At 36.6% G+C, this 23840-nt stretch overlaps 1 long non-coding RNA gene across 1 annotated transcript; it reads right to left on the reverse strand.

The window, feature by feature from the left end:
• Positions 1-336: 336 nt before the first annotated feature.
• Positions 337-1672, reverse strand: LOC123316376. The gene is made up of 4 exons (XR_006538065.1): positions 1488-1672; positions 1302-1429; positions 694-861; positions 337-489 (listed from the first exon to the last, which is right to left on the reverse strand). It is a non-coding gene; the product is annotated as an uncharacterized LOC123316376 (long non-coding RNA).
• Between the last annotated feature and the right edge of the window lie 22168 nt (positions 1673-23840).

Here is a 23840-nt window from a genome sequence, read left to right on the forward strand (position 1 = left end):
CTGAAGACAATGATAGCACAGTTTTGTGAAGCAGATCAACGAACCTGGGATGAAAAGATAGGAGAGTTAACGTTTGCCATCAATACCGCTAAACAGGAGTCTACTGGATTTACACCGGCATTTTTAAATTATGGAAGGGAACTAGAAGTCCCGAGGGCGATTTATTCGACAAACCCCCACAATAAGGAAATGAGCGGAGAATCCAACCGTACAGAAGAAGAAAATAGAGACATGACTTACCGTACTCAACAGATCAAACATCTCCAGGAGGCTTATGAGTTCGTCCGTACCAAACTGTACCGTGCCTTCCAGCAACAGGCTCACCACTACAATCTTCGACGAAGAGAAGTCCGATACCATGTGGGAGATAAAGTTCTACGCCGAGACCGTCCTTTATCCTCTGCCGTTGACAGTTTCGCCGCCAAGTTGGCTCCGAAGTTTTCCGGTCCGTTCACCGTTGTTAAGGTCGTTTCACCTGTCGTCTACGACCTGAAAGATACAGAGGGTAGAAAAATCACTAACATACACATTAAAGATTTAAAACCATTTCATGCATAATATATATTATTGTCATGATCCGTTAACCGTTCTATAGAAATAACCTCTGAAAGGAGGGAATCCGTTATTTTTTCCGTTCTGAATATATATATATTTTTTTTTCTGTTACCGATTATATTATTATTTTCCGTTTACCTGTTTATCTGAATAACTGTAGTTGCTCAATTAACCAGAACCAATGCATCCAGACAATCTGTCTCCAAGAATCAACGGATAGAATCACCCCGGAAGAAGTTAAACAAGTTCCGCATGCAAACCAGTAGGGAGTTAGCCCTCTGTGCCTGTCCAAGAAACCAAGGCCACCTGCAAGAAGAAATCTCGTTGATAGGATGCCCATTATCAAACATAATTATAACCGATTACACCGTAACAATTCCGTTCAAATTCCGTACATGCACCACCGTTGACCGAAATACCGTATCTACAGATTTTCATCCGTTCAGCATGCAATTATAAATCAAACCTGTTAAAACTGTCCGAAAAATCTGTTATTTATGTAAGGAATACCAATAAAGGATACTGTTTCACCTTGCAACTGAGTATATCCGTCTATTAATCCAATAGATCTAACCAATTTCTGTCCTGAACCGAATCGAAATTATTGTACCGTTAGTTTAACACTGTTTACCTGAAGAAAACACCGTCTACCTGAAAGCAGAGTACAGAGAAAAACCGTTCCAAGAAGAAAAGTTGACCACGAAGAACGATGAAGATTGGAGAGTTTATTGTTAGAAATTACCCACCTACAAGTTTCATACCGGATCCGAAAGTCTCAGCGTCCGTGCAGCCGGGTCACACCAGTCCATTGAGCCCCCACGTCGATCTGTTGGAGGCTTTCCACCTGTTGCAGCTCCCACGATTCCTGGGTAACCTACAAAACCACGATGGAATTCAAACACCCGCCAAACACAGTTAAATTAGGTACTCACCGGAGGGATGAAGCATGGCACGTTTCCGACCAGCGATGAAGATGAATTTCCACATAGAGAAAGAAGATTTTCCACTATTAAATACCCACATCATGTGTCCACGGAACGCTGAACAAGGTGCTTTGACAAGATGGCGGAGACCTGCGCCGAAATGACTGACGCTGACGTTTCTGCGTGCGCATTGGAACTACTATTCCAACCATAGAGAGGATAAGTACTTGAGTTGTAAACTGGTCACGAGTACAGGTGGCGCGCGCGAAAGTAAGGTCATTATTTCTAGGGGTAGATAGAGTCGTGAAATTAAGCTCACTACTTCATCGTAAGTTAATTTCTTCCGAGGTGGAGGTGGTGTAATGAACCCCAGTTTTCTGAGGAAAATTGGAGTTCATCTTAGTGAATTTTTTCGTTTTAAATTTCCGTCTTTGAAAATATTTTAATTCTCGAATATTCCGTACGTTTATTCCGACAGGCAGAGTAAATGTAAAAAACCGCTTATCTGTATTTCACGTTGTTTTTCTTACATGCCGCTGAAGATTTCGACGTTTTTCATCTGTTGATATGCGATAAACCGGAGCTGACGACGTTTTTCAGTCTTGTCGCATTCTGGAATTTTCAGATTTTTACCGTGGGAGGGGATATGCCTATAAAAGCAAATTTTCCCCCCCGCGACGGGCACTTCACTTTTCGACTTCTCGACTGTTACTTCAGTTCATCGGCTGACTTTTGAATTTTACTTCAGTGCTAACGTGGTTTCTAACTTCTAGTATAAATTCAGTTGATTTTCCGTAGTACTTTCGCCGTTGAGAATAATCATTTTGTGTTATTTGCATCAGTGCTTAGAGTTAATTTTTTTAGTTTTTTTCTTTTTAAATCCTTTGAGTTTCGAGTGCTTGAAACAAAGGAGGTAGGTCCCCGTCTGTGCCGTTCAGTTTCTTTGTTAGACCTACGCCGTTACTTCTTTAACTTTGACACTGCTGTACTGTATCGTTTCCTGTTGTATTTTATCGTTCTTTACCCTGTTTCGCGAGTCTGACTTTTCCCTTCGCTATCAGTCATGGCGTGTTAACCCTTGGGGTACTGAAGGGAAAGTTCCGTCAACCCCCCTGTCCGCGTCATAAGTGTTAAATCCGAAATCTCTTCTTTTCTGTCAGTCATGGCGTGTTAACCCTTGGGGCAGAGAATAAGAGATACCGCAAGTAGTCAGTGAAATCCCGTAGTTACGCTAAAAATAGACATTTTCTTCGCTGTCAGTCATGGCGTGTTAACCCTTGGGGCAGCGAATAAAGGTCTCGAACAGATCCGCCCTTATTGTGTTTCATTCCCGGAGAAATACAACTACACACCGATACCGTATAGCAAGTCCTTAGCATTCGTCAGTTCTGGTTGGCGCATTTTTGTTGAACCGTTGATTTTTCATTACACCCGGTACAAATTTCATAAAGTGCTCGTGACCGGATAAGATTTCCCGAATGTATTTTCACTGATAGAATCACTCATATTTGATATCACACATATCTCCCTTGTACATACAATTAGTTTCCGAAGTTGTGAATAAACTTTTACATAGTTCGATTTTGACTTCTTCGTTGTCGCTACTACCCTAGACAACACCGAGCTCTGTCTCTGGCTAGCAGCTACTCTGGTAGGTTTGCTATTCTTCCTATTGAAAAGAATAGCTGGCGCTCGAGATTAAGGATTCTCCGAGAAACGCGCGTTACAATGTCCTAAGGTACCAATAAATACCCAATTATTATTATTATATCAATGTATTAAGATGAACAGCCACAAATAAGCGCCAATTGTCCTGTTTATTGTTTATACGTGTGAAATTTTTGTTAAAAGGTGAAGTTCATCTTAACTTGAAACTTCCTTCAATTCCTTTTACTTATATTGATGCAAGATGATTTTTGTTGAAGAATTCAACATTCTTGTACTTGTAATTATCTGTTAATTCCTTCGGAAGATACTCATTTCCAACCACTGCATCATATGCATTTCATCTTCGGGTTAATATTTTTGAAATCTACAAATGATGTAAGCCAAAGAAGATAACGAACATTAACTCTCCTCAAGCTAGTGCATATTATGATATTATACTGATCTCTTGTATTTGGTGATATCTGATCTTGGATTTGGTTTGGTATGCCTTCAATCAGTTTGTATAAACTTCAATTATGTTCGTCGCATATTTTTGGAAGAGATTCGACATTGTGATGAAATACGTAATAACAGAAACTTTTACGTAGAATGGGCAACATAGCGTTGATTTAAAACCCAAAAATGTTTTGACAAGCTTCATAATCCCACATTTTCGTAATATACAGAGTGGGATGTGTCAAATTTCCATGGCCAACCGACTGCTAAAAAAAAAGTGAATGAAGTATATGTTGAATTACCTAGATTCTGGATTTTTATTTTTATCAAGCCTTGAGAAGAACGGATAGAGAATATCGACTTCTGAAAGTAGTACTTGTTAAGTTCATTTGTATCCAAAGAATAAAACGAATAAAGTCAGTTCCTAAAGACAAATTGATTAAAAATAATTCATCTACTTCACAAATTATTTATTACTTATAATGATTGAATGCCGGTTATACAGTTACAGATAAAAGCTGAATCCAACGTTGAACCCAATTCAACTGACTGCCAGACTGCCTGACAATGACAAAATAGAACTGAACTGTCCAAAATTACAATGGATTCAACTTTGAACTCGGTTTGAACCGGAAGTGTAGAATGTTAAACCGTGGCTTAGAGTAATTGAAGATAGCGTAATATATGAAGTAGAACAAATTTCTGGACAGCGTAAAATAAATCTTAGGAAAATTTCTCCAACCTGGCATCGCTGCTGATTCTATCGGGGGGAGACTGGGAATGCCGCGTCGACGCACACTAGTCTAGTCGAGAGAAGAGCGCGTTATTTGAAAGTTAACTAGGATACGACGAAAATTTAAAGCTGCATTTAATATACATAAAGGGGTAGTAGGTGAATGTAATTGAGTATCTCCGAAGTAATTCAAGAGATAAAATGAAATATAAATTAATGCTACTCTATGCAATATAGTTTCAATAGAATATCTATAGAAGAAATTATAAATAGTTGAAGAAACAAGGTATAGACTATACCAGAATCGCATCTTTTCCATCTGTCACGTCAATACCGTCCAATCAGAGCGTAGATCTACGTCTATCTACGAATCAGAGCAAACTCTGCTCGCTCTCTTTCCTCCGAAATGTAATTCTGGAACTCAACTATTCATACAGATAGATATTTTGTTGTTTTTATTTATTTATTAATTTTATTGTTTGCCGCTTCGACATCTAGGTCATTAGCGGTTTCAGTTCGATTTGGTTACAGTATGTTCAGTATTATACATAATATATACATGTTGTATTGTATCATTAATATACACATTCATGTTTTGAAATTAATGTTTTTAATGAATGAAATTGTATTGGTGCAGGACGGTGAACTGATATTGAGGGCTTCTTCCATTCTATTGCTGACGTTGTGTAGTTTCCTTTGGGCTTCAAATAGTTTGCATTCTATGATGATGTGTCGTGTGGTAAGTTGTGAGCTACACATTTGGCACCATGGAGGAGATTCTTTCTTTAGTAGATATTGATGTGTTTCTCTTGTATGGCCAATTCTGAGTCTTCTGAGGACAACAAGGTTTTGACGTGTTAGTGTGATTGGAGGATTTGTATTGACTGTGGGATCTATCAGAGCAAGCTTAGATCTTCTTTGTTGCCAGATTAATTTCCACTTGTTTTTAATTTTATTTTTGCAGAGGTTACTGAGGTCGTAGTTTGTTAATACATCTATATAAAGACCATCAATAACAGCTTCCTTAGCTGCTGCATCCACCTTCTCGTTACCCTCAATACCACAGTGGGAGGGAATCCACATCAATGTCAGGCATTTATTGTTGTTTTGGATGGAGCAGATGAGATCTCTAATGTTTTTGACAATAGTATTATCACTGTAAGTCCTCTGGATGGCTTGAATTGAGCTTAGAGAGTCGGTACATTTAATGGGCTGGGATGTCTCTTGTTCGGCTATAAACTCTACAGCTTTTTGGATTGCAACTAATTCAGCTGTGAATATGCTACAATCCAAAGGGAGTTTGAACTTTCTAACTGCGTTTACTGAAAGGAACGCACATCCTGTTCCTTCGGAAGACTTTGAGGCATCCGTGAAAACAATATCTTCATTATGGTAGTGGGATACGCGTTCCTTGAAGTGGTTCTTTATAATGTCAGGATGAGTTTCATTTTTATTAAAAGCTTTCAAGGAAGTGTCAATAATTGGACTCTTCATTGTCCATGGTGGGGATCCTGGGTTCCTGTAGGGAAGGCTCTTGGGGAAATTGGTTTCCAGTAGATCATTGTTGACTAGGTGGTAAAGTGGTTGCCTTAGGTTTGGTTGGTTTGTATAAGTTTCACTGTACCTTGAACAGTAGAGTTGATGTTGGGTCGGATTATTGGTGTCGGCGGATATTCGAGCGGCGTATGTTGACTGAAGCATTAGTCTTCTAAATTTAAGGGGTAATTCACCAGCTTCTCTGCACAGGCTCTCCGAAGGGCTTGTTATATATGTACCTGTTGCTAATCTAATAGCAGTGTTTTGTATGACATCCAGTTTTGCCAGTAAGGTCTTGCTAGCTGTTGAGTATATTATGGAGCCGTAGTCTAGTTTTGATCGTATGAGTGTTCGGTATATTGTTAACAGTGTCTTTTCATCTGTGCCCCAGTGGATATTAGCTAATACCTTCATTATATTCAGTCGTCTCGTACAATCCGACTTCAACTGTTTTATATGTTCATGCCACGTGAGCCTGGTGTCAACTCCAAGGAAGGTATGATGTTTCACAGTTTGGAGTGGTTTATTCCTCAGTTTTAAATTGCATATTTTGAAACGTCTTCTTGTGAATTTCATCACTTCAGTTTTTGTCTGTGAGAAGATAAATCCTGTAGTTCTCGACCAATTATCCAATTTGTCTATGCAACTCTGTAGTAGCTTTGTTGTAGTGTCAGAGTTATGTCCACGACACATGACCAATAAGTCATCAGCAAAGATTGATGGTTTGATGGGAGCTCTGATGGAGTCAACAACGTCCTCGATGGCTATGAGGAATAGGGTGGGACTTATTACTGAGCCCTGCGGTAGACCGTTCTGTTGTGAGTAAAGACCGGAGCATACATTTCCTAGACTCACTCTGAAAGTCCTTTCTTTTAAGAAGTTCTTGATAAAGTGCAGTATATTGCCGTCAATTTTCCACTGCTTCAGCTTCCCCAACACTCTATGGCGCCAAGTTGTATCAAAAGCTTTACTAATATCGAAAAAGACCGCTATAAGTTCTTGTTTGTTAGCAAAAGCATCTAGTTCTTCGGTGTGTAATTGAACTAAGTTGTCTATAGTCGAGCGGAGTTTCCTAAAGCCACTTTGGAATCTGTTGATTAATTGGTTATTGTCAAGAGTAAACCATAATCTCCTGTTTATGATTCTTTCGATAACCTTGCACATTGTACATGTGAGAGAGATTGGGCGGTAACTTTTCGGTTCTATTTTAGAATGATTGGTTTTAAGGATAGGTATAATTGTTGCTTCTCTCCATTTGTTCACGAATTTTCTTTCTAAAAAGATTTTATTGAAAATTATAAGCAATGTATTGAGTCCAGACTGAGGTAGGTGCTTGAGGAAAACTGCTGGAATTCGGTCAGGTCCAGGAGAGCTATTTTTGCAGGAGTCGAGGGCATGCTTGAGTTCCTCCATTGTAATAGGTAAATTAATGGGGTCAGTATCTACGTCGTTGATTTTTAGTGGCTCAGTAGTTTCTTTCTTCCTTTTGTATGCTAAGAAATCGGGGTCGTAATTAGTGTCGGATGATTGTGCCTGAAAATTTTCAGCTAGTACTTCGACTATATCCTTTTCGTTAGTCGTTATACCTTGGTGTGGGTCTTTTAGTGCTGTTATGTTCTGTTTTCTCTTCTTTCCATTGATAGCATTTATTTTGTCCCATACCTGCTTTATACTGGAATTTGTAGAAAGTTGTGACACGTAGTCTTGCCAAGCACTTTTCTTGCTCTGTTTTATTGTACGTCGTGCTACAGCTCTCTGTTTTTTGTATTCGACTAGGTTTTCAGTGGTATTATTTCTTTTTAGTTTGTAGAACGCACGTTTACTTTGTTTGATCGCTTCATCACATTTTGAGTTCCACCATGGGACGGAGTACGTTCCCTTAGATTCTTTACGTCTCCCAACGAACTTCTCTGCGGCGTTGATAATAAGATTTGAAAAGTCCTCGGTGGCAATATCAATATCCTCGTTAAGTTGGAAGTCTTTTAGTTCTTCGTCTAGGTAACATGTGAAGGCGGCCCAGTCTGCCTGATTTAATTTCCAGCTCTCTTTCATCTCATCTCTGGTTTTGCCTGTCTGATATGTGATTTTTATTGGGAAATGGTTACTTCCGTACAAGCTGTCTAGTACTTCCCAATCAATAGAGGTGCCAATGTTAGCGTCTGATAGAGTGAGGTCGATGCTAGAGAAGGTTCCGTTAGATTCAATGAAATGTGTAGGGACTCCAGTGTTATGGATGATGAGGTCAGAATTAGTTAGGATGTTTTCGACTATTTTGCCTTTTTTGTTTATATGTTGGGATCCCCATATTGGATTGTGGCTGTTGAAATCCCCGAGCAGAATGAATGGTTTCGGTAGTTGACTGATGAGTTGGTTGATTTCTGATTCCTGTAGATCGTAGTTGGGTGGGATATATAAGTTACATATTGTAACCTCGGTTGGTATATAGGCTGAGATTGCAATTACTTCTAAATTGGTTTGTAGATTTATTAGTTCACTATGGTATGAATTCTTGATGAAAATGGCAACTCCGCCGCTAGCTCTTCTTTGGTTCGATCGGTTGAGGGTGAAAGTTTCGAACATTCTTAGTTTTGGTGTTTGATCTAGTCTCAGATTGGTTTCTTGAAGGCAAAGTAGATCTGGTTGGTGTTCACTAAGTAGTTGTTGTATTCTCTCTAAGTGATAGTAGAATCCACGGCAGTTCCATTGAACTGCGGTGAAAGAAGTGTTCATTGAATTTTAAGCACTTTTATTGGTCTGAATCTTCTACAATGTCCTGTGAGCTTATGCTCATGTTACTGGAAAGTTCAATTTCTTCTTGATTCAGTTGGTTTTTTAGTCGTTTTAATAGCTTCGAGAACTTCATTTTAGCGGTTTTATTGGGCAAGTAAGGGTAGATATTGTTATGGTTCAAGTATTCTAAAAATAATTTCGTTTAGTTTGCTGTGTTAGGAAATTTTGGGTAGGCATGGAGACATAAAAAAAAAGAGAGATTGTCAGTCAGAATATAATTTTGGAGAAAAGTCACTTATTTCAGTTGAGATTGAATTTTTTTTTTAAGTTGCGATTCCGTTGCTTTGTAATATAAAATTAATTTATAATATAAAATAAAGAGTATTAACGGATCGTAACAAAATCAGTTGAAGGAAATCACAAGTCTTGGGATCTACAATTACAAAAGGTAGAATTTTTTTTAAATTCAATTCCAAATACAACAACAGAGGAAACTCCATTATTTTTGATGAAGCAAATAAAACCTGAAAGACACTGGTATGACCTAGAAGAAAGAAATTATGATGACATCTTACAAGAAATTAGAAGGAAGTTAAAAAAAAGTGGAGAGAAATATCTTAAAAGGATAGAGAAGAAGAAAAAGAAGAAAATTATATTTAAGAAAGGAGATTTAGTTATTGTCCGATCTAAAAGAATATCTGATAAAAAGAAAAATATTTGTGCAAAACTATTACCTCCTTTTGAAGGACCATATATGATTGATAGTGAAAACAATTTAAATAGTTATCGATTGAAAGAGATTAATACAGATAGAGTACGTGGTATCTTCAATATCAATGATATATATTTGTACAGTCAAGAAATGAGTATTGAAAATTGAGAAAAGAGTCAACATAAAAAAAAAAAAAAATTTTTTTTAACTTCAGTTTTGTATTCATTTTTTTTTATTATGAAGCAATCATTGAAGGTTATAAGTAGGTTAGTTGAATCCAAGAGTTTTGTTTGAAAATATAAAATTTTCATTTTCAGAATCTTCAATTTAAAAATAAAAATTTTTAATTTTGGAGAATTTGTTATGGTTCAGTTTTTACCAAATGAATGTATTGTTGAATTGTCGTGAGTAACAATTCAAATCGTACAAAATTTAGTTTCATATAAAAGAATTTTTCAGTTGGAAATTTCAAAGAGGTTTCTCAGTTCTAATAAGATCTAGGCTAGTTAGTTGTTCTTCGAATTTTAGAAAATTGTTACATTTGTTAGCATTAATGAGGATATTTAAATTATCATAGATGCTCAGATTTGAAAATTTCAAGATGACAGGAAACAAAAAATAGAATTGTCAGAATTTTTTTTGAGAGTATGAATGAAAGTAATGTTTTTGTAATTTGGATATTGAAAGATTGAATATTATCGATACAGTATGTATAGAGTTCGGAGTTCAAGAATGTTATAATCTCATATGAGATCTTGAATTGAAAAATTGAATACAAGGATAAACATGAACTTTGATGGGAGAAAATCCTAATATGGAGGTGATATAATACATGACGAATTAAAGAAGAAAGAAAGACAAATTTGATGGAAACATGGAGATTCTTCAAGAGATATTGAGAAAATTTCCGAAATTTTGACAACAATATAGTACAACAATAATGAATTCGACCAGTGACAGAGCATAGACTTCATATCAGATAAGTAGTGTCATAGGAGCTAACTTTCGTGAAGTGATATAGACAGGACAATCAGAGATATAAAGTAAGGTAATTTAGTAATTAGTATTTAAGTGTTTGTATTTTATTATTTTCTGATTGATTATAGTTTGTTAATTGAATATTAAATTTTTTTTTATATATATCATTGATAAATATCATAAAGCACTTTACAGCTGAGAACCCCCTTGAGAAAGAGTTAATAGAAAAATATTTCAAAATTCATTGAAAGTTGGTATTAAATCAATTTCAAAAGGTTTATGAATCCGTTTAAACTAAATTTAAAATTTTTTATTCATAACAGGTTGACAATAAAGGGATTGATATAAAACGGATCATAACAAATTGGCGCCCAACGTGGGGCAAGTTGAGTAATGGAAATACTGAATCCAGACACAAGAGTTCAGCTGGAGCACAAGAAAATAATAATTCAAACATATTGGATGTTTTAATGAAGATGAAAGAAGATTTTAAAGAGTTTGCGGAAAGAATTGAAAATAAAATGGAAGAAAATTCGAGAGCAATGAAAGTAACATCAGGAAGATTGGAAGATATAGAAAAAAGATTTGAAAATAGAATGGAAGAAGTTTTCATGAAAATTAATGAAATTTTCAATGAAAGAGTCAATAAAACAGAAGAGAAAATGGATAGGAAAATGGGTATGATGATGAGACAATGTCAGGAAGATTTGGAAACAACAGAAAATAACATACGAAAGGATGTGAGAGAGAAATTAGATATGGATATAAATAAAATTAATGAGAATATAGACAAACAAAATGAAATATCAGAAGGAGTCATGAAAAAAGAAAATTCTACGTCAGGAATAGTCAAGTTATGGTATCAAAAATGGAATTTCAATGGAAAAGTAAAAGCAAAATTCACTGTCCTGTTGTGGAATTACACAAGGAACAGAAAATGGGTGAATATCATCCAAAGAGTGAGAGAAAAAATGGAATGGATTGGCGAAAATTATTTAAGGAGGAAAAAGAGAAAAAAATGGAGAAATCATAAAAAGTTCAAGAAAAAAGTTTTAGGTTAATAATTGATGATTTTTTTTTGTGTGTGTGGAATTTCACTTTGTTAAATTTAAAATGTTTATTCCCAAAATTTTCGATTTGGGGAATAAATATTTTAATTTTGGGGATTTTGTTATGGTTCAAGTATTCTAAAAATAATTTCGTTTAGTTTGCTGTGTTAGGAAATTTTGGGTAGGCATGGAGACATAAAAAAAAAGAGAGATTGTCAGTCAGAATATAATTTTGGAGAAAAGTCACTTATTTCAGTTGAGATTGAATTTTTTTTTTAAGTTGCGATTCCGTTGCTTTGTAATATAAAATTAATTTATAATATAAAATAAAGAGTATTAACGGATCGTAACAATATCTTCCATAGTATGGATTACTGCGTCAATGTCCTCTGAGATATTTCTAGAGTTAGATAATGGGTCGTTATTTTCCAAAGATTTTTCAAGAAAATTCTTGAATTCTTCGAAATTGCAAGGGTATTGGTCTGGATCTTTCGAAAACACACCTTCTATTCCTTCCAAGTTGATATTTGCTTTCTTCTGCGTTATCAACTTGCATTTTTTGTTCCTATTAGTCTTCAGTGCGCTAGTATTAGGAGTGGCAAACTCTTGTGGTGGCTCCAGTTGTTCCAATTCGGTTCTATTGGTAGTGGTGGCTGGTATCATTAGTGGTTCTATGGTTTCTGCTGAGTTCGGTGAGTTGGGACTGCTGAAGGCTGCCGGGCGTTTTTTAGGATTTTCCATTTCTCTTGTTGATGTGCTTTCCTCCACCATGTTCCCTAGATCCCCTTCTTGTTTGTTATTTTGGAAATCGTTGTTGAGTATTATTTCATTGGAGTTAGGTGTTAAGCTTGTTTTTGGGCAGGCTGCGGCGATGTGGCCTTGTTCCTTGCAGTTGAAACAAATGGGTGAATCAGAGGATAAAAAAATTCTATAAGTTGTTTGCTCGTGAGAGAGCAGGAAGGAAGATGGAAAACTTTCTCCTTCAGTTTCTGGGGAACTGATGTACACTTGTCTTTTGAAGCTAAGGATATGGGAGAACTCGTCCCCTTCGATGCCAGCTTTCAAGAAACTTAAGCTCGATACTAGGGTTAGTCCAAGGTCTTTGAGTTTTGCCTCTATTATTGAGTGAGGGATTGATGGGCATGCGTTCGATATAACTATTCGTTTGGCTGGGGTTATAAATTTTCGAATTTCGGTTTCTGTGCCATTTATGTTAACTGTAGAACGGTTTGCAAGGAGTTTATCCACTGTCTTGATATCATCTAGAAATATACAGATTCTCTGATTTGAGAGTCGGGAGATGTATCTTATCGATTTGGCTCCTATAATGTTTTCTATGGATCGCGCGTAGTCAGAGTTTCGTAGGTCTCCAATCGCATTTAATACAATGGCTTGCTCTTTTTTTGGAAAGGATGGTGTCGGCTTAGACATTGTGGCATTTGCATATGATGTACTTTGTTTGTTTGTTGGAAGTTCTGTTCGAGTAGAAGAATGATCGTGTGTGATTCCTTTAGTGGTCGACATTGTGTTCAACATATGGTTTCAAGTAGGAATATGAAGAGTGATAACATATTTCTTTCCTTGAATGAAATGAAGTTTTTTCCTAAGGCAATTTACGATTCGTGTGAATCGCAACCTTTCCTCGGAAAATCCAAAAAATGTGTCTAGGTATTCAAAATACGACTTCGCTTTCTATATCATGATGCAAGAAGCAAAATAAATATAATTCTTATCTTCGCTCACCGGAGATAAGAACTAACATCAATGAAGCACATGTGCACTCACCAACTGTTTAGATCGAACTCATGTATTTTGTTGTTGTTATTTGCTCTTTCGACGTACTATAATGACTACCCAGTGCGAAAAGAATAATAGCATATAAACTATTTTTTCTTCACACATTAACTTAGACAAGAGGGATGCTAACGACAAAACATTAAATAAAAAGTCAGTAGAATATTTCACGGATATAACCCAAAATATTCCGCACAAAATTCCGGCAGTATTTCTTATATATTTATTTAAATATATGAATTCTTATATGAAAACGTTTCGGTGAAATTAAAATATTTCCTGAAATATTTCCTGAAATATTAACAATTTATTTGGGCTTCCACTTCATCTTTCAGAAATATTGCAAAGAAATATTCTGGAGCGATTTCTGAAATATTTATTGTAGCATTACTTGAAACGTTAATGAAATGTTCAGTTGCATTATAGGTACTTTGGAAGACAAATAAAATATTTCATACATATTAGCGATCTTCATACAAATTATTCGCCAGCCAATCTTTCAAAGAGCATTCAGTAAGATTTCGGGAATGAAAATTGATCAAATTTTCACAGTTTCAGCTTTTCATCGAAAACTGAAATATTACTTTAAGGTTTTTTTAAATGTATTATTTATTTATTTATTTATTTATTACATAATTGTTTCGAGTAGAGGATAAGCCTATAAACTCGAAGATTATTAGATTAAATATGTTCATACATAAACTGATGAGGATAAAAGTGAAAACGAAAAATACAAAACTGAAATATCATATACAAAAACAAAAATTAGATATAACACCACAGTTCCTCATAGAGAGGACTTCCACCTGTCATAACTGTTTTTGAAACCGTTTACCGAGGTCGATCGCACTACGCATTCAGGCAGACGGTTCCAATTGTGAATTGGAACACTGGAAAGCTAAAGATGAACTTATAACTAGAATACAAGACTATGATTTGGTTTCGTCAGTATGCAGGGAGAAGAATAGACATGGTGGGGCAGCTGTATATGTTCATAAAAGTATCAAAAGCGTAAGGAGGAAGAAACTCGAAGACTGCTCAATTTTGGGTCAGTTTGAATGTGCGGCAAGTGAGTGTAAGTTGGGGAACCAGGCTGTCATAGTACTATCAATATATAGACCCAGTGGGGGCATAATAAGTGTATTCTTCGAACAATTGGAAAAAGTTCTTTCCCTCATATTAGGGGAAAACAAGCTAGTTATTATAGCCGGAGACTTTAACATTAATTTATTGGACATGTCAAGTAACATTAGGTCAGAGTTTTTAACACTGTTACAATTATACCAGTTTCATCCCACCATAAATGAACCAACTAGAATAACCCATAATACAAGTAGTTGCATTGATAACTTTTTTGTCAATTTTTCAATTAGCAAGGCTGTTGTCCTCAGGACTGCTATCTCAGATCATACAGGACAAAAAATAACATTTAAATTGTCTTCAACCCCTAAAAATATTTTTACTTATCGTAGAATATACATATAGTGAAGAGGCAAAAATTGCATTTAAGAATGAGATGAGAGAGCAGGACTGGGTGTCTGTCTTTGATCAGAAAGAAAATAATGTGAATGCACAATGGGAATGTTTTATGAATATTTTCCACCTCACTTTTGAAAAACATTTTCCCTTGAAATTGGTGCGTGTTAACAATAGGACAACAAATTATTACAACACACCTGAAGTTATTGATAGTAAGAAAAAATTAGATGCTTTATTGTTATTAAAATCACGTAACAAATGTTTCAAATCGTTATATGATGAAGAAAAACGCAGATATGATAAGTTATTGTTGCAAGCTAGAGTTAATCACTAAAATAATGCGATACAACGTTCAGACAACAAAAATAGAACTATGTGGTCCATCTGTGGGGAAATACAGGGAAAAAACAGTTTTAAAAAAGGTTGCGAACTTGAGGGGGAGCCACTTGAAGTTGCTGAAAAATATAATAAATTTCTTTTAGAAAAGATACCTAAATTGTTAGAAGATCTAGATGAGGTTCCTTTCTCATATAGGGAGCCATACAATAATCAATCTTTATTTCTGAAACCAACTGATCCAGAGGAAATTGTAAGAATAATTTCGAAAATTAAAACTAAATTTTCTAGTGGCGTTGATAGTGTGCCAATGAATGTGATAAAATTATGCACTGATGAAATTAAACATGTATTATCATACATTATAAATAATTCCTTTAAATATGGAATATTTCCTAGTAGATTAAAGTTTGATTTAATTAAACCAATATATAAGAAGGGAAATGTGACTTTGATGGATAGTTATAGGCCAATAAGTTTGCTATCAAATTTTTCAAAAATATTCGAACATGCTTTTTGTGATAGACTACTCATGTTTTTGAATGGATGTAATTTCTTCAATAGTTCACAACATGGATACTTGGGAGGTAGGTCAACCCAGTCAGCACTGAATCAATTTACTGAAGTAATAATTAAAATACTTGAAGAAGATAAACTAGGACTGGGAATATTTTTAGACTTAACTAGTGCATATGATTGTCTTTTTAGACAGTTCCTTTCAGAGAAATTAGAAAAAATAGGTCTGAGAGGTTGTGTAAAGGACTGGATTGATTCCTATCTTTCAGGTCGCCAACAAAGTGTTTGTATCACTAACAACGGGAAAGATTATAAGTCTGAGTTTGCTGAGTCGAAATTTGGTATACCACAGGGAAGTGTCCTAGGCCCGGTTTTATTCATTATTTTCATTAACGATCTGTTTACATTGGAGAGGGATTATTTCGATGCAATAACATGTTTTGCAGATGACACTAATGTCATTCTTGGGGATAGAGAGTTCAAATATCTGGAAACTAGAGCAGAATTGGCTTTCAAACAGTTAAAATCTTGGTTCACTGCTAACAAGTTGATAATTAATGATGAAAAAACTAAAGTAGTTTTATTCAGCACTCAGAGGTCTGTTAAGGGTAGAAGTGATACTGTTCAAATTGATGGATTGAATATTAAACTTGAAGAGTCAACAAAATTTTTGGGAGTTTATATAGATCAGTACTTGAAGTGGACTTGTCATATTGATTATTTATCAGGAAAGCTCTGTAGAATTGGATATGGCTTTCGTTTACTGTCAGATTATTTAGATTATAAGATTATGCAAACTTTGAGTCTGTGTTAAGATATGGTATTGTTTGCTGGGGTTCTAGTTCAGAGGTGCAGAAATTATTTGTCATACAAAAGAGAATTTTGAGACTGTTGTCTAAATTAGGAGTTCTTGATTCATGTAGAGGAGTGTTAAAAAAAAATGGTATCTTGACAGTTTACGGTATTTATTTGTATGAATGCCTGATTTATTTCTTCAGAAACAAGGCCAGTTTTGCGATCCATATGCCAGACCATAAATATGAGACAAGAACTCTAGATTTCAATTACCCTAAGCATAGGTTGACAATGACAGAAAAACATCCTTCATACATGTGTATTAGAGTTTATAATAGATTACCTAATGAAATCAAGAGAATTGATAATTTTAATTCATTTAAAAAGAAAGTAAAAGAAATGCTTATTAACTTAGAACCCTACTCTCTGCTAGAATATTTTGATGTTCAGTAGGGGTAGGGAGTATTTTTGTTCGCGGTTTTTTGTTGACACTATTTAGTTGTGTGTGTAGCATAAATGTATTTGTGCTGTACATGCTTCGAAATAAAGACTGTTATCTATCTATCTATCTATCTATCCGGTTAGGGAGAAAGTGTTGACGTTGGGAGGACCTGAAATTTTCACGTTTCAACTTCAAAATGTGCCCTCGCAAGTTATTCCTATTCAGAGGAAACATACTGCGAACCCTCTCACCGAAGTGGCCCTGCATGGCTCGAAACGAGAAGATCAGGTCACCGCGTACACGTCTCTCCTCGAAGAGTGACAAATCCATGGCAGAAAGTCGCTGTTCATATGAGGGTCGCATTGGACCATAATAAGCGCGAGTGGCCCATCGCTGTGTGGACTCAAGAATATCGCTGGCGGCCTTCGTGGAGCACCACCAAACTGGACTAGCGTACTCAAGTGTTGATCGGACGTATGTCTTGAAAATAATCCCGAAAGTTCGGTCATCACAGCCTCTGAAGGATTTATTGAACATGTAGGTAAGCTGTTTTGCTTTGGCTGAGATACGTTCTATATGGGCTAACCAACTAAGATCTTCCGAAATGGTAACGCCAAGGTCTTCAATCTGGGATACGGGAGTCAGGTATTCAGCATTGATAGTGTAACGCAAACGAGGGTTGTTTTTGCCTATGTGAAGTACAAAGCATTTACTTGTGTTAAGGGGAAGCAACCATTCTTCGCACCATTTATTCAAGATGTTCAAGTCAGTCTGAAGATCAGCGTGATTTACTATGGGGTTATTGTAAAGTTTGATGTCCTCGGCAAACTGTGACAGGGTGGATTTAAACCGGAATGGAAGATCGGAGGCGTAAAGAAGAAAGAGCAGAGGCCCCAAAACGGAGCCTTGAGGGACGCCAGATAGTACCGGCCAAGCGGATCAGGAGAATGAACTGCCAACACGCACGCGGTACGAACGGCCAGTCAGGAAAGCTTTAATCCAAACGAGCAGCTCTCCCCGAACACCAATGTGCTGCAACTTTGCAAGTAAACGGTTGTGCGGGACCCTGTCAAAAGCTTTGGAGAAATCAAGATATATGACGTCCGTTGGCTGACCGAAGTCCATTGCTTTTGTCCAGTCGGATATGCACGATAGGAGATTTGTTGTTGTGGAGCGTCCAGGAACAAAACCGTGCTGCTCGTCAGGAATCAAACCATTGGAAAGAGAAAATTCAAGAAGCTTTTCACTAATTATCCTCTCCATTACCTTTGCAACGGCTGACAGCAGGCTTATAGGGCGATAGTTTTCGGGGGAAAGCTTGTCTCCTTTCTTGTAAATGGGGGTCACAGTAGCAAAAAGCCAATCCGAGGAAAGTGAACCTGTAATCATGGACTTGCGTAACATCATGGTGAGGGGGATAGATAGGGCACTGGCACAACGCTTAAGAAGGAAAGGTGTAATTCCATCGCTGCCTGGAGCAGAAGAAATATTGAGCTTAGATAGGTGACGCTCCACCATTGCTTCATTGATTTCAACATTCAGTATTTCGGAGCAGCATCGGGGAAACTGTGGGGTTGGACTCGGACCGGGCGGCTCAGGGGAAAAGGATTGAAAAAAAGATTTAGTCAGAATGTCCGCCGTCTCTTCAAAGCCGCAACCTAGATTGCCACAGTCATCCTTGACGATCGGAACACTCACATTGGTGCTTAAAGATGATCTTACATATTTGAAAAAATTTTTTCTTGTAGACGAATTAGAAATATTTAGTTTATATTCCTTCAAATATTTTTTGAAAAATTTAAGAAATATTTCTCACAAATATTCTGATTCCTATGGATATTTATTTTCCTGAAACATTGCAGAATCTGTCATAAAAATTTCGTAGAATATTTCATGAAATATTAATGAATCTTATGAAGTCATATTTCATGAAACATTTATTATATATCATGGAAATATTCTGCCAATCTCTCGAAAACTTTCTTGCCGTAAATATTCTCGAAACCTTTCATAAATATTTCATTTGTGTGCCACAAGTCACACATCTACCGAAACAATGGATTTATTGCAAACCAAATTTCCTGATCGCATAATTTCACGAAATTCAGCCGTTAAATGGCTACCTCGATCATTCGATTCAACACCGCTGGATTATTTCTTATCGGGTTATGTTAAAGACTGAGTCTATATGGAGCCAATCGAATCGATTGCAGCCTTGAAACTCAAAATTCGTGAAGTTCTTAACGAAATAGACCCACCATTTTGTCGAAAAGTGATTGATTACTTTGATGAAAGAATCGACATCTGTAACCGTGGACGACCACGAGGTGGACATTTATAAGATATCATTTCATTTTCCATTCATAATTGCCAAACCTTCCTTTTCAGGATGAATTTTAATTCATTTTTTTATTTTGATTTACAAAACAAAGTTCTTGTTGAAAAATCCTTTACTTCTGGCTACCTATATTTTACACCAATTTGATTTTGCGAACTATTTTCATTTCCAATAGATGGCATTGAATATTGGTTATTGATTTTATGTTTCTGTATTGAAATAAACCATAGATATACTAACCCAACATGTAAGATGTCTGAAAACATGGTGTATGCACTGATTAGATTTTGTTTTTCCCGCTTCGAAAATAAAAGATAAGTTTCGTTTTTCCCACTGTAGGTAGCGCCGTTTAGGAATTGACAGTTGTCAATTGATATTTGAAAATAATTTGAATGCATTCCTACGACTTGCGAATGTGCTGTATTTATAAGCGATTATTGGTGTATGAAAATGTATTACTTTCGAGAAAGGTAGTACAACATTCATTTATTGAACATGTCGTTCAGTTTTCTGTATGGACAATCAAGAACTACAGCTAAGAATTCGGTGTTGTTGGACTATCACCCTTTGTTGTTGGAAATTGAGGCAGAGCCAAATCAGATGAACATTCGGGATGGATAGAGCTAACAGTTTTATGGCAACTTCAGCAATATTTAAGCAATAGAGGAACTGTATTGAAAATACGTAATGTGAATTGTGAGCATGTATTAAGAAACAGAAATATGTTAATCTGTTCGAGTCTGTTCTTCAAATATTCTTCACAAGTATAGTGAAAATTGCGTTTCAATCAACTGTGTTTTATTGAATTCATATTGAATTGCCTTCCTCAACAATACAATTTGTCAAACAAAAATTATCTTGAAGAAAAATAGAAGTACTCCTTCGAATCCTTCTATAGTGTTGAAATATCTGCAGATTCGTTTTTACAACGAAAATACAAGTGTAAATCACTAATAATCGTTAACAGCTGATTCTTTGATGGATCAGGAACACAGAGATGACTGTAATCTGTGATCGATATAAAGGCAGAACAAAATAAAGCGAGAGGGTATCATTAGATTTTCTTTCATAGAACAAGGATAGAACATGGTGGCGCCGCCACGAAACGAATCTCTTATTTTCGATTTAGTCTAATGTCATTCCATTCAAAAATTGACGAGTGCATACACCATATTTTTAGACATCTTACCAACATGGATGAGCCCTCCCATATTCAGGATATGGAAGAATGTGTTGCCAGCGCAACTAAGAGAGAGATAGAGATATTTCAAAACACTCGGGAAAATGCACAAAAAGCATATAAACCGCAAACTAAACACTCGTAAACAACTCTTTTAGCGAGCTTTTTGTCACTACTAGCTCTATCTTTCTCTAGGCAACAAGTTCCTCTTTCCTTTACCGCTTCCATTGTAAGATACATATAATTTCTATGAAATAAACCAATTTTGTCTATGACTTTTTTCTAATCGATTGACATTACGTTTTTGTGAGACAACAATATATTTCAAATGTTACTCAACAATGATGTACCACTATTCAACAAGAGAATATGCCGATATGATATACATTTATGGATATTGTGATGGCAATGGAAGAAATTTTGTAGAAGAGTATCGTTCTAGATTTCCGAATAGAAGGATTCCCAACCACCGGACCTTCTCATCAGTTTTTATATATCTCAGGGACCATGGAAAATTTCTAAATTCGAAACCACTGCGAAAAGGTATTGTAAATAATACTGAAAACATTGTGAAAATTATTGAGAACGATTCAAGTATCATTACACGCAAGGTAGCACAAAGAACAGGGGTTTCTCAAAAAACAGTGTGCACTACTTCAAAACAGGAAAACTACCATCCATACCATTTAACTAAAGTTCAACGTTTGGAAGATCCTGATCATGAATCGAGACTGCGGTTTTCAAATTGGCTGGTCAATATTAGAAGAAGAATATCACGCATTATTTTTACTGATGAAGCACAGTTCACCAGAGATGGTGTAATTAATATGAGAAATTCACATGTGTGGGCTAAAGAAAATTCCCATTCAAAAACTCAAAAAAATTTACAGTATAGATTTTCTATAAATTGGACCGCATTTTTTCGACAGTACGTTGAATTCACAAATTTATTTAGATATTTTAAATCATGGTTTACATGAATTATAAGGAAATGACAACCAACATGGGATTTATTTCCAACAAGACGGGGCTCCGCCTCATTATAATCTGCAGGTCCGTGAATTCTTGCACAATCGGTATGATGGTCGTCTTATAGGTCGAGAGAGTACTATTCCATGGCCAGCAAGATCGCCTGACCTTTGGCCCCTAGATTATTTCTTATGGGGTTACAAGCGACAATTAGTTTAGAACGTTGAAATAAATTCCAAGGAACAACCCAAAGAAAGGATTGCAGCAGATTGTATTAAGATTAGGAGTGATACCGTAGTGATAAGGAAATCAACCCATCATATTTATGTCGGAGCTCGAAAATGTATTGAGATGAAAAGAGGACATTTCGAGTATCTTCTATAAATAATAATAATAATGGCAGAAGAAACTGATACTGAAAGCCCATCTTGCAACGCGAGTGAGCCTGAACACCAGGACGATAGGGAAGAGCTCCGCCGACAAGTTGACTCTGACATGAGGAGATACTTTGCCGAACTGGAAGGAACAGATCCTCTTCATCGAGTAGCACCTCCACGGCTCAATACATCCAAAAAACTGTCACTTATAATCGACATCTTGAATAAGGACGTGTTACCTGAATACCTACAGAACGGAAGTTCATTGGAATATCTGCATCTAGTTTTTCACTGTGCAGCGCTGACGACAGCGAAAACCATGGGGGCAAAAATTCGCCAAACGAACAATGATGGTCCAAAATTACACAAATTACACGCGCCAGCATGGCAGAAACGTCTTCAACACAAAACAGAAAGGCTAAGAAGAGACATTGTACGACTGACGGAGTACGTGAACGGGAATCGAGGAAGAAAGGTCGTGAAAGCTGCCAAAGAGATCATGGATCGAAACAGGACTCACACAGAACGAGAGACGGAGAATGCTACAGCTCACCACTGCCTCGACACTCTGAAACAAAAATTAAGTCTGTATGCAGAACGCCTGAGGAGATATAAAAGCAATTATAGCCGGAAAAGAGACAATAATTCATTCGAAAAGTCGGAAGAATCTTTCTACCGGTCACTCACATCGTCGGATGGAGAAAATGGAAAGTTACCACCAAAGGAAGCCATTGAACAATTCTGGACCGAACAATTATCAACGAAACCTCACTTCAATGGAGATACCGGATGGATTGAAGATGAAAAATCTGAAGCTATAAAATATGAGCCGATGCAGCATGACATGATCACAATTGAAGAAGTAAAATCAGCTATCAGAGGACTGCACAACTGGAAAGCACCTGGGCCTGATGGATTACAGAACTTCTGGATCAAGAAACTTTGGATCATGCATGACAAATTGACCTCCGCAATAAATGATGTCATTGAAAATCCTGAAAGAATGCAAGTATTCCTTACACATGGCACAACATACTTGTTACCTAAAGACCAAAGGAATACAGAAGACCCATCCAAGTACCGACCAATCACATGTCTTCCAACGATGTACAAATTAATCACATCGTGCATTTCAAACCGAATTCACAACCATTGCGAAAGGAATAACATAATCGCCATGCAACAGAAAGGATGCACCAAAGACAGCCGAGGGTGCAAAGAACAACTAATAATAGATTCAGTTATCTGCAATCAAGCGTTCTCTAAGCGAGGGAATCTTTACGCTGCGTACATAGACTACAAAAAAGCATTCGATTCTATACCTCACGAATGGTTCTTGACGATCTTGAAGATTTACAAGGTGGATCCCAATATTGTTAAGTTCCTGAAAAACGCCATGTCAACCTGGCGTACTAGTCTTCAAATGAAAGCAGCAGATTGCTCCATTACAACAGGACCTATTCCAATAAGACGCGGAATTTTCCAAGGAGACTCGCTGAGCCCTCTGTGGTTCTGCATGGCCCTGAATCCCTTGTCTCATAGATTGAATTCTACGGACTACGGATTTTCCATCAAGAGCGGCAGTAGAACTATGATGAAACTGAATCATCTCCTTTACATGGACGACTTGAAACTCTTCGCATCTACCAAAAAACAAATGCAACTGATGCTGAAAATGGTGGAAGGATTCTCGGAAGACATCAAAATGAAGTTTGGACTAGAAAAATGTCGACTGCTTAACATAACGAGAGGGAAAATAGAAGATGGTACGTTCAAACTCAAGGAAGGTGCAGAAATTGAAGCATTAAAGGAAGGAGACACATACAAGTATCTAGGCATAAAACAAGCAAGAAAAATCAATCAGACCCAGATGAAGAAAGAATTAACGGAGGAGTTCACCCGAAGATTGAGGTGGATAATGAGAACTGGTCTTAACAGCAAGAATCTGATAAAAGCGATTAACACCTATGCTTGCTCGGCGCTGAGCTATTCATTTGGTATTATCTCTTGAACGACCACCGATTTAGCAGCTTTACAGAGAAAAATAAGGACGATGCTGACTAAACACAATAAACATCACCCCAAAAGCTCAATAGAACGGACAGAGCTGCCACGACATCTTGGGGGTAGAGGAATTGTTGATTTGTCCAACCGTATGTCCCAGGAAATTGAAGGACTTCGAAAATATTTCTTGAGCAAGGCAGCTTCGTCAGAACTCCATCGAGTAGTTTGTGTTGCTGATAGTTCTACACCATTAAAGCTACAACAGGATCACTTGGAAACCGTCGAACACTC

Source organism: Coccinella septempunctata, chromosome 7 (assembly GCF_907165205.1).
Source record: "Coccinella septempunctata chromosome 7, icCocSept1.1, whole genome shotgun sequence".
Taxonomy (NCBI): domain Eukaryota; kingdom Metazoa; phylum Arthropoda; class Insecta; order Coleoptera; family Coccinellidae; genus Coccinella; species Coccinella septempunctata.